Consider the following 16,137-nt stretch of genomic DNA (forward strand, 5'->3'; position numbering starts at 1 on the left):
CCCAGATAGGTCTTCCAACCCACCTCCTTCTCTCTTTCTCCTCTGGTCATACCCACCTCCATGCTGTCTCCCCGGTACTACACTCCTTTCCTTTTCCAGGCGTTGCCTCTTGCTGCTCCCTTTGCCTGTGGTTCTCTTACTTCAGAGATCTACATGGCTTGCTCTGTCCTTTCAGTCAGGTCTCTGCTCAAACTTCACGCCCTTGGAGAAGCCTTCTCTGACCAACTCATCTAAGATGGCACCTCACTGTCCCATCCCTCTCTATGCCCTTACCTGTCTTTTTTTTCTTCATGGCACCTCCCATATCCCCACTTTTTTGTTTTGTTTTGTTTTTTGTTTTGTTTTGAGACAGGGTCTCACTCTGTGGTCCAGGCTGGAGTGCAGTGGCACCATTATGACTCACTGCAGCCTTGAGATCTGGGTTCAAGCAATCCTCCCACCTCAGTCTCCCGTGTAGCTGGGACTACAGGTGCACACCACCATGCCCAGCTAATTTTTGTGTTTTTTTTTGTGTGTGTAGAGACAGGGTTTTGCTATGTTGCCCAGGCTGGTCTTGAACTCCTGGGCTCAAAGGATTCTGCTGCCTTGGCCTCACAAAGTGTTGCTGGGATTACTTATGTGAGCCACTACACCGAGCCTGTATCTTGACATTTTATCACATACTTAGTTGTAATTTTTTTTTTTTTTTTTTTTTTTTTTTGAGATGGAGTCTCGCTCTGTCACCCAGGCTAGAGTGCAGTGGTGCGATCTCGGCTCACTGCAACTTCCACCTCCTGGGTTCAAGCAATTCTCCTTCCTCAGCCTCCCGAGTAGCTAGGACTACCGTTGCGTGCCACCACACCCAGGTAATTTGTGTATTTTTAGTAGAGACAGGGTTTCACCATATTTGTCAGGCTGGTCTCGAACTCCTGACCTCAGGTGATCCACTCACCTCGGCTTCCCAAAATGCTGGGATTACAGGTGTGAGCCACCACGCCTGGCCTCTACTTAAAATTTTATTGTCTGCCTCTCCATCCATTGAAAGCAAGGATTTGGTTTTATTTCCTGCCTAGCACAGAGCCTCACACTTAGGAGATGCCCTGCAAACATGTGGATGAAGGAAAGAGTGAACGAGGAAGCAAGGGGAGAAGTACAAATCCGGTCTTTGTTTCTGCCGCATGTGGCTCTTGCTTTAACAAGCTTGGAAATTCCACACCAATATTTCCCCAGCTGGCGGGAAGCTCCGAGGGAGGTGGGATGGTACCTGCTAAGGTGGGTGCCTGTCAGTGCAACCCCTGCCCTCTGACCTCTCCACAGCCATGGCAGTGCTCTTCTTTCCTCCCGATTCCTCTCTAATGGACCCTTTAAATAGCACTGACCCCAGGACTGACCTCTCAAAACTCTCCTCGGTTCCTTGATTTAATGAGAATCTTTGCCTTTCCAGCCAAGAACAATGTCACTGGACTTCTGTTTCCTGACCTTTTAGAAAACCCAAGGATGTGGGACAAAAGTCTCACTACAGTTAGCCAGGTTGGTTCTGCTCTGCTGCTGCTCTGCTCTGGATAATCTGTCTTCTTAGCTTGACCAGAGTGTTTCCTAATAAAATTAGTATTGTGCACTCTGATCTCTCGGCGGGTTTGAAAATTGGTTGTATTAATTTTTTCCCTTGTATTTTCTTGGGCACCAAAATTAAGCTTACTGGTCTTTATTTCTCCTTTATAACATGGTCAACTTGTAGCTCTTTTTCAGTCTTTTGTATGAATTTGAAAGCATTTTGGAAGGGTAGCTGTTATATAATAATCATGACATTTACTTATGTCAGAGGCAGGAAGATCACTTGAGCCCAGGAGTTTGAGACCAGCCTGGGCAACATAGGAAGACGCCGTCTCTACAAAAAAATTTTAAAATTAGCTGGGTGTGGTGGCATGCACCTGTGGTCCCAGCTACTCAGGAGCCTAAGGTGGGAGGATCACCTGAGCCTGGGAGATAGCAGTCTCAGGGAGCTGTGACTGCACCATGGCTGCATTTGATTGAAAGTTGTTTTAGCAACATGATTGCATTTAACGTTATTTAAAAGTTTATAGGCCGGCCATGGTGGCTTACACCTGTAATCCCAGCACTTTGGGAGGCTGAAACACGTAGATCACCTGAGGTCAGGAGTTCAAGACTAGCCTGGGCGATGAAGCAAGTCTGTCTCAAATAAATAAATAAATAATAAATAAAAGTTTATAAGCGTGTTTATAGTTACAATTTATTAAGCACCTACTATGTGCAGGTATTGTACCAAGAATATCACATTGATTATCTCACTTAGTCCAATTAACAATCCTATGACATGGGCTATAATAACTAGCACTTATTGTGTGCCAGTTAACCTATTACATATATCACATTATTACATATATTATTTCACTTAATTCTCTCAGTAATTCTATGGCAAAGGTAATGCAATTATCCCCATTTTACAGATGAAGGATCTGAGGCTCAGAGAGGTGTATTTGCCTGCGAGGCCTGCCGTAAGAAATGATACAAACTGGGTGGTTTAAACAACAGGAATTTATTTTTTTCACAGTTCTGGAGGCTGGAGGTCCAAGATTAAGGTGCCTCCAGGGTTGGTTTCTGATGAGGCCTCCCTTCCTGGCTTGCGGACAGCTGCCTTCTGGCTGTGTCCTCAAATGACTTTTCCTCTGTGCCAGGACAGAGAGAGATAGTTCTCTGATGTTTCTTCTTCTTTTTATAAGGACTTCAATCCTATTGGATTAGGGCCCCACCCTTTTAGCCTCATTTACCTTAATCACCTCCCTAAAGGCCCAGTCTCCAACTACAGCCACATTGAGCGTTAAGGCTTCAATCGATGAATTTCAGGGAACACAGTTCAGTCTATAACAAGAGGATTTTCTATCAGGGGACTGAAAAACAACAACAACAACAATAACACTGAGAGGGCATATAAAGTATCAATGCAGTCCTGTCTTCCTGTTAATTCTCCAGAATAATTCCTAATGTTCCCAGTCGGTCTTTGAAAAATGCCTTCTTTCAGCGGCTGAGGCTGAGTCTTGCCATAGCTTACCCATCTCAACAAACACAGATTATTCTTTCCTAGTGTGTGAAGGCTTCCACTGCTGCTATTAATGCAGCTTAAAGCCGGGTACAGAGGCTCAAGCCTGTAATCCCAGCACTTTGGGAGGCTGAGGCGGGAGGATCGCTTGAGCCCAGGAGTTTGAGACCAGCTTGGCGAACATAGGAAGACCTTGTCCCTACAAAAAAATTTAAAATTAGCCAGGCCTGGTGGCGTGCACCTGTGGTCCTAGCTACTAGGGAGGCTGAGGTGGGAGGATTGCTTAAACCCAGGAGTTTGAGACCAGCCTAGGCAACATAGGGAGACCCCATCTCTGCAAGTCATTTAAAAATTAGCCAGGCGTGGTGGCATGCACTTGTGGTCCTAGCTCCTCAGAAGGCTGAGGTGAGAGGATTGCCTGAGCCTGGGAGATAGAGGCTGTAGTGAGCCATGATTGCACTGCTGCACTCCAACCTGGGCAACAGAGTGAGGCTGTCTCAAAAGCAAACAAACAAAAACTTAAAAAAAAGTTTTGTGTGCCTGTGTGTGTAGCAGTTAGAATGACAGCTGAGATAAAACATGTATTACAAGCTTCTTCCTTGCTGTTCTCTCATCTGCTTCCCCTTCCTGTTTCAACAAGGAACCTGTCACCTGCACTGCCTGGTTTTGGTAGACAATGCCCAGGTGGCGGCGTCTTCCCTCTGACCTCACCACACCTGTGCCTCCATGCTGCTGAAGCCCTCTCTGGGATAGGTTAGGACATTTGCTCCTGTCGCAGTCACACGTCTTTTAGTAACTCTTTTCTTATTTCAGCACATGAGAAACTTTCTGCTGCTCATCTGCTCTTGTTAACTAAATGCAGGAGCGGGCAGAGCTGTTTTTGCTGCAGGAAGTCACACACACCTGCAGACATGCCTCTGCCATCTGGCCCTTGCTTCTCCAGGTGTGGTTGGAATCCCTGGGAAGCTTGTTTACACAAGCTTCTGGGGTCTCACTTTCAGGGATTTTGATTCATAGGAATAAGGTGGACTTAGAAATCTCTCTTTTAATAAGCACCCCAACCCTTCGTCAGAGATCTTACTATAAAGCTCAAGAACCATTTTTTGGTCCAGGTTCATCTGGTCTAGGAGAGTATGAAAGGGAAGCGTAATGAAAGCACGTGTTCACTCATGGCTGCCCTTGACTCTTCCTTTGGAGTTCTCACTTCTTTTGGCCCCAGTTCCATGGGTCTTTGTACAACTGACTGCCACCACCATGCCTGGCTCTGGGGCTCCTCCATTCCCTTGGCTTGGCTGTGGACAATACATACGCTCTTTGGCCTAGTGCAGCTGCGATGCCTGCCAGTTGTTTTCTAGTCCTTGCTCTGCTGCTAAGAATTAGCTCACACCAAGTTTTGATCCCACTGATTGAGAAGAAGCCCAATCAGGGCTCCTGATTATGGTGGCTAACAGCATGGTAGTTACGGCCTTGGCCATGGAAGTTGGAGGGACCTGAGTTTAAATCTCAGTCCCACTCAGTAACATGCCTGTGTGGTTTAAGTCAGACACAGGGTCTTTTTGGGCCTCTACTTTCTGATCTGCAAAATAGGGTGAAGATATTTTCTGTACCTATGTCAAAGTGTTGATGAGTGGGAACAACGAAAACATATTCTAAAGGTAAGATTGTGACACGTGTCACATGACTGCTGTGCTATAGAGAAAAAATATTCAAATTGGTTGCCATGATGCCTTAGAAATCATAAGACTCCAACATTCTTTTATGTTGGGAGAAATCCCCCAGTGTTCTGGAAGTAGCGGGGAGGATGGAGAAATTTTCCTTTACAGGAAACTTTAAAAAAAAAAAAAAAAGTTGAAATCAATGAAAGCTGACCACCTACCATGAAACCAAGATCAAAGCTGTTCTCTTTCAAATGCAAGAGGAGAAGTTAACTGGTTGTGTTTGTCTTTCTTCATGTGGAGTGGCTTCTCAGGGCTTGCCACTTGGGGAGTGTGAACCTAGACAGTGGTCAGGGCAAACCCATATGCTCCCTTGTGAAATGGGAAGGACGATTGCAGGGTTCATCTCAAATTTTATTCGTTAGTTACTTTGTAGACACCCATTGTCAGGAAGAAAATGACTCTCGGAGAGCTGGAGGCCTTCACACCTGCCAGCTGAAGCATTTGAGGCTTTACCGGCTGCTTCTGAGAAGGCCCTAGTTGTCACACTTGAGCAACTGAGCATCTGGGTGACTGGAAACCCAAGAACAGCGCCTAGCTCGGCTCTGTCCGGCCTTGAGTCCCCTCGTCCCAGACTGAACTGCTGGGGGTGCCCTCTGGAGGTTTATTGGTTTTGGTCTCCCGGTGTTGAAGAATCTGGCTCCTTTTCTTCTTCTTCTTTTTTTTTTTTAAAAAAAAATCATTTTTATTTCTTATTGATTAAGGCCTCCAGCTTTGCAAAAGAATCTGGCCCCTGCTTTAAAAAACAAAAAAATAGAGTTTTTTTGTTTTTTCTTTTTTTTGAGACAGAGTCTCGCTCTGGTTACCCAGGCTGGAGTGCAGTGGCATGATCTCGGCTTACTGCAGCCTCGACTTCCTGGGCTCAAGTCTTCCTCCCACCTCAACCTGAGTAACTGGGACTATAGTTGTGCACCACCATGCCCGGGTAATTTTTGCATTTTTGTAGAGACAGAGTTTCACCATATTGGCCAGGCTGGTCTTGAACTCTTAACCTCAAGCGATCTGCCCACCTCGGCCTCCCAAAGTGCTGGGATTACAGGCATGAACCGCCGCACCCAGCCTGGCCCCTGCTTTTAACAGGATCACTAGCTGTACTCAGCTGGAGTCTACCGCATGCAGTAGGTGCAGACCTGGGCCTACAATTCTGTACTTTAATTTCGCAACAAGACTTTGAAGCGGGCCTTTCCCAAACTGGTGGTGTGCAGGGGAAACGCCTTGTAGATATTGCTCACAATAGGGAAATCCTTTCCAGTATACTCTGACTCGGGCAGAAAGCCTCAGTAAAGGGTTGGGCTTTGAGATATTTCAAAAGAGAGATTAACACTTATTGTAGAAGTGCTAATCACTGATTGAATTAATCAAGGGCCAAACTACAAGGTGTTAACAAGAAAGATTAGTGACTTCGGATGTGAATATTCAAAACCAGTATTGGGAAGCCTGGGACCTGAGGTTTTCCTGATCACACAACAAAAAAAAGGACACATAGAAGACAGGGCAATGAACGTACCTAGCAATTTCTCCCTAGGCAGGGTTCAGGAATCATTGCTGCAAATATTAAATATCAAGTACATGTACAGTGTTTAATTTATAATAAGCACACATACATGTCAGTTGTTGTTATCCGTTTTGTCTAGTAAGACCCCTTGTTAGAAATAGCAACCAAGAACTAGAGCGAAACATTGTTTTTTCTTTAGAGAGAGAAAAAACAACTGGCTCAATTACTTTTTTAAAAATTGAAGAATAATTTGCCTGCAGGAAATTTAATAGATCTTAAACAGTGTAAGTTCAATTTATTTTATAATAAAAGATTGGGAAACAGATTTCAGTGCTACAACATACAGTAAAATGATTTTTACTTCCTTTCTAGAAAAGGGGATCTGTAATTAGAGAACCAAATAACCAAGGACATATAACTTGAAAGTGAAATTAGAGCATGTAAGGAAATGGTTGCTTCAAACAAACAGCTATGTCCAAATCACTGAGGCTGTAGGAAATGGTTTTCTAGGAAGTCTGTATTTGCAGGGGACACAGTGGGAGGGCAGTGGGGAGGTGGGTACCTGGTGGTGGTTTCTTAGAGAACAAGGAGCTTTGAGAATAAAGTGTTAATTTTAGAATATGATGAACAAATCCAAAAGAAGGAAACAAACAAACAAACAAAAAACAGAAAGAGATAATATATTAAGTGGAGTTAACTTGGAAAAAGTCATTTAAAAAAAATCCAGGTGGGGCCGGGTGCAGTGGCTCACGCCTGTAATCCCAGCACCTTGGGAAGCCGAGGCAGGTGGATCACCTGAGGTCAGGAGTTCCAGACCAGCCTGGCCAACATGGTGAAACTCCCTCTCTACTAAAAATACAAAACAAGCAAACAAACAAACAAACAAAAAACCGGTCATGGTGGTATGCGCCTGTAATCCCAACTATTTGGGAGGCTGAGGCACGAGAATCACTTGAACCAGGAGGTGGAGGTTGTAGTAAGCCAAGATGGTGCCACTGTGCTCCAGCCTGGGTAACAGAGTGAGACTCTGTCTCAAAAAAACAAAAACAAAAACAAAAAAAACCCCATGTGGAACAATTGATAGGTGAATGAGCGCCTTTCTTACAACTGAATAGAGGAAGGAGGAGGACACTAACATTTATTGGGCTTTTGCAGGGCCATTGAAGGACAGGGAGGGGTAAAACCATAATATGCTTTAGGATTCCAGCCCAAAGAGGACTTCACATTTAGACAGTTGTAGACTAAGGACCTTGAGTAGATGATCCCTTGTAAACATCACTACAACATACTACAAGGTGGGTAATATTACAGATGGGGAAACAGAAGCTCAGTTTAAGGTCCTGGAGATATCAGTGTACTTTTTGGATGTAAACCAGCCAAAATGGATTCAAAGTTGTGGAAGCACACATCTAACTTTTCTTAGGTGGAAAAATTTGTTTACGATATAAATGCAGTAATGTATACAATTATTCAGGGAATCAGCATGTATAAAATTTTTATCACCTAGACCGGCGCTGTCCAATAAATATGTAACGTGAGCCTGAGCCACCTATATCTATGTAATTTAAACTCTTCTAGCAGCCACATTTTAAAAAGTAAAAGAAATAAGTAACATTAATTTTAATAGTATATTCTATTGAATATGCCATGTCAACAAATAATCAATAACATCGTGTAATAACATGTGATACAAAATTATTAATGAGGTAGTTTACTTTTTTCCATGTTAAATCTTTGAATTATGGCATATATTTTTAGTCTTACAGTCTATCTCAAGTCAGCCTAACCACACTTCAAATGCTCAGTAACCACATGTGGCAATCATATTGGACAATGGAGACACAGATTAGGTAAAGTACAAAGGCACTGGTTCTACCCTTGGAGGTGATGACCCCATCAGCCAACAGTATGAGAGATCCACCAGAATGTGAATTAATAAATGGTGAGTGTCTCCGTTTTTGTTTTCCCAGAGAAAAGGCCATAATTTGAGGGGTTTTTGTCGTTGTTCTCAATACAGCTAAAGCAAAAGTTACCTTTTACCCCTTTGCCTCTGGTCCTAATTCTCTCTCCAGAAGTGGCCACGGTTAGCAGTGTGGTGTTTCTGGATCTATTTTGTATGATTTTACATATATGTAAAGCATGTCTTTGATGTGTGTGTGTTATTTCATTTAATTTTTTTTAATTTTTTTTTTTTTTGAGATGGAGTTTTGCTCTTGTTGCCCAGGCTGGAGTGATGTGGCGCAATCTCAGCTCATGGCAACCTCCACCTCCTGGGTTCAAGCAGTTTTCCTGCTTCAGCCTCCTGAGTAGTTGGGATTATAGGTGCCGACCACCATGACTGGCTAATTTTTGTATTTTTAGTAGAGACAGGGTTTCACCATGTTGGCCATGCTGGTCTCGAACTCCTGACCTCAGGTGATCCTCCTGCCTCGGCCTCCCAAAGTGTTGGGATTACAGGCATGAGCCACCATGCCCAGCCTATGTGTGTGTGTTTTTAAAAAAAAGCTTAGTGAGCTGAGTGTCACGGCATGTACCTGTAGTCCCAGCCACTCGAGAGGCTGAGTCAGGAGGATCATTTGAGCCCAGGAGCTCAAGGTTGCAGTGAGCTGTGTCCTTACCACTGCACTCTAACTGGGTGATAGAATGAGACCCTGTTTCAAAAAAAAGATTTTTTTGATGACATAGTATAATTTCTTTCAATTCGCTTTTCTCATTTAACAATATGACTTTGAAAACTCTTCCTGTTGGTAGATGTATCACCCTCATTCTTTTAAACTGTTCCATAGTAGTCCGTAGTTTATTTAACCATTTCCCCGTTGATGGACATGTAAGCTAGTTCTAATTTACTGTTGCTATTTTTAGAACAACAATGGACAAGACAGCCTCTTTTGATGGTGAAAATAGCATCATTGTTAGAAAGGAGAATGGCAAGTCCATCAGAGATTGAGAAATTAAATACGTTTGTTCAGCTGGATGGGTGGCTCACGCCTGTAATCCCAGCACTTTGGGAGGCAGAGGCGGGAGGATTACTTGAGGTCAGGAGTTCAAGACCAGCTTGGACAACATGGTGAAAGCCCATCGCTAACTAAAAATACAAAAATCAGCCTGGTGTGGTGGCAGAAGCCTGTAATCCCAGCTTCTCAGGAGGCTGAGGCAGGAGAATCACTTGAACCCGGGAGGCGGAGGTTGCAGTGAGCTGAGATTGCACCACTGCACTCCAGCCTGGGCGAAAGAGTGAGATTCTACCTCAAAAAAATAAAAATAAAAATAAATAAATACATTGTTCAAATTGTATAGCCTGGGGCCATTGCTGATGCCTCTCTTTGAGCTATACCATTTCCCCCTGAGATGCTCAAATTAAGTCTCTGCAAGGTTTTTTGTTATTTTGGTTTTTTCCCTTTTTTTTTGGTTAGAGGACACCTTGGCTTTTCAGGGAGAAATAGAAAGAAAATAGTTGGGTTTTTTGTTGTTGTTGTTGTTTTAAATTTTTAAATTAAATCTCAGGAGAGTGAAAGCCTTTGGCAAGAAGAATAATGTGCTCCCAGTTTGGAAAATTACCTGCGACTCTTCACCCCCTCACCCTATCCTTCAGCTTTCTTCCTGGCTGCTCACTGATGTCCTGACGCAGGCCTGGCTCCTTGTCTCTTCTCTGCTAGTGCCCCATGCTCCAAAATTCCTCTTTAATCCTTCCTGGGAGAAACCAATATGATTAAATTAGTGACAATGATCAGTACTTCTCTAACCATCATAAGGAAGGTCTGTACTTTGAACATTGTGTGTTAAATTAATGATTCTCTATATCCATCTATCCACGCATTCAACAAATATTTAATGAACATCTAACATTTCCCCTGGGCTAGGCCCTTAGGATGCAAAGATGCAAGACAGCCCATGATGTTATGAGTGGTATCCTAGAGAGCATTACAAAGGGAAATAAAGACATTCAGGTACATGCTGGGAGTGACAGTCATCTTTGGGGTGGTATTAGAGGAGCATATTGTAAAAAGAAACCATTTCAGGGTCTACCCAAAGAGATATTTATTTACTTGAGACAGGGTCTTGCTCTGTTGCCCAGGCTGGAGTACAGCAGCAAGATCATGGCTCACTGCAGCCTTGACCTCTGGGCTCAAGCAATCTACTCACTTCAGACTCCCAAGTAGCTGGTATTACAGGAGTGAGTCACCATGCCCTGCTAATTTTAAATTTTTTTGTAGAGCCAGGTTCTCCCTATGTTGTCCAGGCTGGTCTTAAACTCCTGTGCTCAAGCGATCCTCCTGACTTGGCCTCTCCAAGTGCTGAGATTACAGGCGTGAGCCACTGTGCCTGGCTCCAACACAGTGTTTAAAGATAGCCTATAGGATGATCATGTGATTTTTGTATCCAGTGAAACTAAGCATCATATATGAAGGAAAGATAGTCTTTTTCAGACAAACAAATGCTGAGAGAATTCGCTACTATCAAGCCACCACTGTAAGAACTGCTAAAAGGAGCTCTAAATCTTGAAACAAATCCTGGAAATGCATCAAAACATAGCCTCTTTAAAGCATAAATCACACAGAACCTATAAAAGAAAAATACAACTTAAAAAGCAAAAACAAAAAACCAAGGTACACAAGCAACAAATAGCATGATGAACAGAATGGTACCTCACATCTCAATACTATCATTGAATGCAAACGGCCTAAATGCTCCACTTAAAAGATACATAACTGCAGAATGGATAAGAACTCACCAACCAACTATCTGCTGCCTTCAGGAGACTCACTTAACACATAAGGACTCAAATAAACTTAAAGTAAAGGGGTGGAAAAAGGCATTTCATGCAAATGGACACCAAAAGTGAGCAAGAGTAGCTATTCTTATATCAGAGAAAACAAACTTTAAAGCAACAGCAGTTAAAAGAAACAAAGAGGGGGAGCAGTGTGAAGAAGAAGAGGCGAGAATGACCCCTGGACCGACCAAAGCCAGCACGCTCGCTGCATCCTGCATCCAGCACCTAAGTCCTGCCGCCGTTGCCACCATGCCCAAGAGAAAGGCTGAAGGGGATGCTAAAGGAGGTAAAGCCAAGGTGAAGGACGAACCACACAGAAGATCCGCAAGGTTGTCTGCTAAACCTGCTCCTTCAAAGCCAGAGCCCAAGCCTAAAAAGGCCCCTGCAAAGAAGGGAGAGAAGGTACCCAAAGGGAAAAAGGGAAAAGCTGATGCTGGCAAGGAGGGGAATAACCCTGCAGAAAACGGAGATGCCAAACAGAGCAGGCACAGAAAGCTGAAGGTGCTGCAGATGCCAAATGAAGTGTGTGCATTTTTGATAACTGTACTTCTGGTGACTGTACAGTTTGAAATACTATTTTTTATCAAGTTTTATAAAAATGTAGAATTTTGTTTTACTTTTTTTTTTTTTTTTTTAAAGCTATGTTGTTAGCACACAGAACACTTCATTGATGTTTTTGGGGGAAGGGGCATATGTCACTAATAGAATGTCTCCACAGCTGGATTGATGTGGGGAAAACACCTTTCCCTTCTAGTTTTGAGAGGCTTCCTCTTGGTTCCCAGGAGGAGGGATTCCCTACTTTGACACACATGGCCACCTTGGCACAAAAGCCTTGTGGTATGGAAAAACAAATTTGTTTTTATGTCCTCTTCTCCCTTTCCATCTTTCAGCATAGATTTAACTCCCTTAAGCCCAGACATCTGTTGGGACCTGACCCTAGTCATTGGTTACCAGTGTATCAGGCAATCTAGACTTTCCAGTGATGCCACTGAGAGGGCACCTGTCAAAACAGCATTGGTTCCATTTCTAGATTGTGGATCTTCAGATAAATTCTGCCATTTTCATTTCACTTCCTGAAAGTCAGGGTCGGCTTGTGAAAAGTTGTTAAACAACATGCTAAATGTGAAATGTCAACCCTCACTCTAAACTTTCCCTGTTCAGAGCATCAGATGAAGGCTTCATTGGGTTTTATAGTGGCTTTCTGATTTTTGGTAGTCCATTAAAGAAGGGAGTCTGAAAGTTGTTGTATACTGTTAACAATTGTCTGCCCATGTCCTGCCTGAAATACCATGATTGTTTATGGAAAGTATCTTTAATAAAGCTGGATACAGTTTGGCTTGGGAAAAAAAAAAAAAAGAAACAAAGAGGGACATTATATAATGGTAAAAGGCTTTGTCCAACAGGAAAATAGCACAATCCCAAACATATGTACACCTAACACTGGAGGTCCCAAATTTATAAAACAATTACTAATAGAACTAAGAAATGAGATAGACAGCAACACAATAATAGTGGGGGACTTCAATATTCCACTGATAGCACTAGGCAGGTCATCAAGACAGAAAGTCAACAAAGAAACAATGGATTTAAACTATACCTTGGAACGAATGGACTTAACAGATATATACAGAACACCAACAACTGCAGAATATACATTCTGTTCAACAGCACATGGCACTTTCTCCATGATAGGCCACAAAACGAGCCTCAATAAATTTAAGAAAAGTGAAATTATGTCAAGCACTCTCTCAGACCACAGTGGAATAAAACTGGAAATCAACTCCAAAAGGAACCTTCAAAATTTTGCAAATACATGGAAATTAAATAACCTGCTCCTAAATGATCTTTGGATCAAAAACGACATCAGGATGGAAATTAAAAAGTTCTTCAGACTGAACAATAATGACACAACCTATCAAAACCTCTGGGATACGGCAAAGGTGGTGCTAAGAGGAAAGTTCATAGCCCTAAATGCCTACATCAAAAAGACTGAAAGAGCATAAACTGACATTCTAAGGTGACACCTCAAGGAACTAGAGAAACAAGAACAAACCAAACCCAGCAGAAGAAATCAAGAAGGTCCAAGGTCCAAGAAAAAAGGACCAAGATCAGAGCAGAACTAAAAAAAACTGAAACAGAAAAAAAATATGAAAGTTAAATGAAACAAAAAGCTGGTTCTTTGAAAAGATAAATAAAATGGATAGACCATTAGCGAGATTAACCAAGAAAAAAAGAGAGAAAATCCAAATAATCTCATTAAGAAACGAAACGGGAGATATTACAACTGACACCACTAAAATACAAAAGACATTCAAGGCTACTGTGAACACCTTCATGCACATAAACTAGAAAGCCTAGAAGAGATGGATAAATTCCCGGAAAATACAACCCTCCTAGCTTAAATCAGGAAGAATTAGATACCCTCAACCGACCAATAACAAGCAGCAAGATCATCTCAATAGATATAGAAAAGGCATTAGACAAAATCCAGCATCACTTTATGATTAAAACTCTCAGCAAAATCGGCAAACAAGGGACATGGCTCAATGTAATAAAAGTCACATATGAGAAACCCACAGCCAACATAATACTGAATGGAGAAAAGTTGAAAGCATTCCCTCCGAGAACTGGAACAAGACAAGAATGCCCACTCTCACCATTTCTCTTCGACATAGTATTGGAAGTCCTAGCCAGAACAATCAGACAAGAGAAAGAAAGAAAGGGCATCCAAATCGGTAAAGAGGAAGGCAAACTGTCACTGTTTGCTGGCGATATGATCATTTACCTTGAAAACCCTAAAAACTCCTCCAGAAAGCTTAGAACTGATAAAAGCATTCAGCAAAGTTTCCAGATACAAGATTAATGTACACAAATCAGTAGCTCTTCTATATACCAACAGCAACTAAGTGGAGAATCAAATCAAGAACTCAACCCCTGGCCAGGTATAGTGGCTCACCCCCATAGTCCTAGCACTTTGGGAGGCCAAGGCAGGTGGATTGCCTGAGTTCAGGAGTTCGAGACCAGACTGGGCAACTGTGAAACCCCATCTCTATTAAAATACAAAAAATTAGCCAGGCCTGGTGGCAGGCACCTGTAATCCCAGCTACTCGGGAGGCTGAGGCAGGAGAATTGCTTGAACCCGGGAGGTAGAGGTTGCAGTGAGCTGAGATCAATGCCACTGCACTCCAGCCTGGGTGACAGAGCAAGACTCCATATCAAAAAAAAAAAAAAAAAAAAAAAAAAAAGAGAACTCAACCCCTTTTACAATAGCTGCCAAAAAAAAAAAAAAAAAAATTACAATACTTAGGAATATACCTAACCAAGGAGGCAAAAGACCTCTACAAAGAAACCTATAAAACACTGCTGAAAGAAATCATAGATGACACAAATAAATGGAAACACATCTCACGCTCATGGATGGATAGAATCAATATTGTGAAAATGACCATACTGTCAAGAGCAATCTACAAATTCAATCCAGTCCCCATCAAAATACCACTATCATTCTTCACAGATTTAGAAAAAACAACTATAAAATTCATATGGAACCAAAAAAGAGCCCACATAGCCAAAGCAAGACTAAGCAAAAAGAACAAATCTGGAGGCATCACGCTACCTGATTTCAAACTATAAGGCCGTAGTCACCAAAACAGCATTGTACTGGTATAAAAGTAGGCACATAGACCAATGGAACAGAATAGAGAACTCAGAAATAAACCCAAATACTTACAGCCAACTGATCTTCGATAAAGCAAACAAAAGCATAAAGTGGGGGAAAGGACACCCTTTTCAACACATGGTGCTGGGATAATTGGCAAGCCACATGTAGGAGGATGAAACTGGATCCTTATCACTCACCTTATACAAAAATCAACTCAAGATGGTTAAGGACTTTAATCTAACACCTGAAACTATAAAAATTTAGAAGTTAACATTGGAAAAACCCTTCTAGACATTGACTTAGGCAAGGATTTCATGACCAAGAACCCAAAAGCAAATGCAATAAAAACAAAGGTAAATAGCTGGGACTTAATTAAAATAAAAAGCTTTTGCACAGCAAAAGGAACAGTCAGCAGAGTAAACAGACAACCCACAAAGTGGGAGAAGATCTTTACAAGCTATACATCTGACAAAGGACTAATATCCAGAATCTACAACAAACTCAAACAAATCTGTAAGAAAAAGACACAATCCCATCAAGAAGTGGGCTAAGGACATGAATAGACAATTCTCAAAAGAAGATATACAATGGCCAACAAACTTGTGAAAAAATGTTCAACATCACTAATGGTCGGGGGAATGCAAATCAAAACCACAATGTGATACTACCTTACTTCTGCAAGAATGGCCATAATAAAAAAATAAAAAACAGTAGATATTGACGTGAATGCAGTGATCAGGGAACACTTCTACACTGCTGGTGGGAATGTAAACTATTACAGCCACTATAGAAAACAGTGTGGAGATTCCTTAAATAGCTAAAAGTAGAACTACCGTTTGATCCAGCAGTTCCACTACTGGGTATCTATCCAGAGGAAAGTAAGTCATTATACGAAAAAGATACTTGCACACACATGTTTATAACAGCACAATTCACAATTGCAAAATTGTGGAACCAACCCAAATGTCCATCAATCAACAAGTGGATAAAGAAACTGTGAGATATATGTGTGTGTGTGTGTGTGTATATATATATATATATATGAATACTACTCAGCCATAAAAAGGAATTTGCAGCAACCTGGATGAGAGTGAAGACTATTATTCTAAGTGAGGTAACTCAGGAATGGAAAACCAAACATCATATGTTCTTGCTGATATGTGGGAGCTAAACTATGAGGAAGCAAAGGCATAAGAATGATACACTGGACTTTGGGGACTTTGAGGGAAAGGTGGAAGAGGGGTGAGGGATGAAAGACTATGAATAGGGTGCAGTGTATACTGCTTGGGTGGTGGGTGCACCAAAGTCTCACAAATCACCACTAAATAACTTACTTATGTAATCGAATACCACCTGTAGTCCAATAACCAATGGAAAAAAAAAAAAAAGGATAGCCTATAGGATCGCTTGAGGCTAGAAGTTTGAGACCAGTCTGGGCAACATAGAGAGACCCTGGCT

At 42.1% G+C, this 16,137-nt stretch overlaps 1 protein-coding gene and 1 pseudogene across 1 annotated transcript in view; both read left to right on the top strand.

Annotated features, from left to right (window-relative positions):
- Window positions 1-16,137, top strand: part of EXOC6 (exocyst complex component 6) — a 304,230-nt gene that overhangs the window by 42,544 nt on the left and 245,549 nt on the right. The gene's annotated exons all lie outside the window — the stretch shown is intronic.
- LOC140712416 (non-histone chromosomal protein HMG-17 pseudogene) lies at window positions 9,278-12,353 on the top strand (annotated as a pseudogene).

Source organism: Chlorocebus sabaeus, chromosome 9, assembly GCF_047675955.1.
Source record: "Chlorocebus sabaeus isolate Y175 chromosome 9, mChlSab1.0.hap1, whole genome shotgun sequence".
In the NCBI taxonomy this organism is placed as follows: Eukaryota; Metazoa; Chordata; class Mammalia; order Primates; family Cercopithecidae; genus Chlorocebus; species Chlorocebus sabaeus.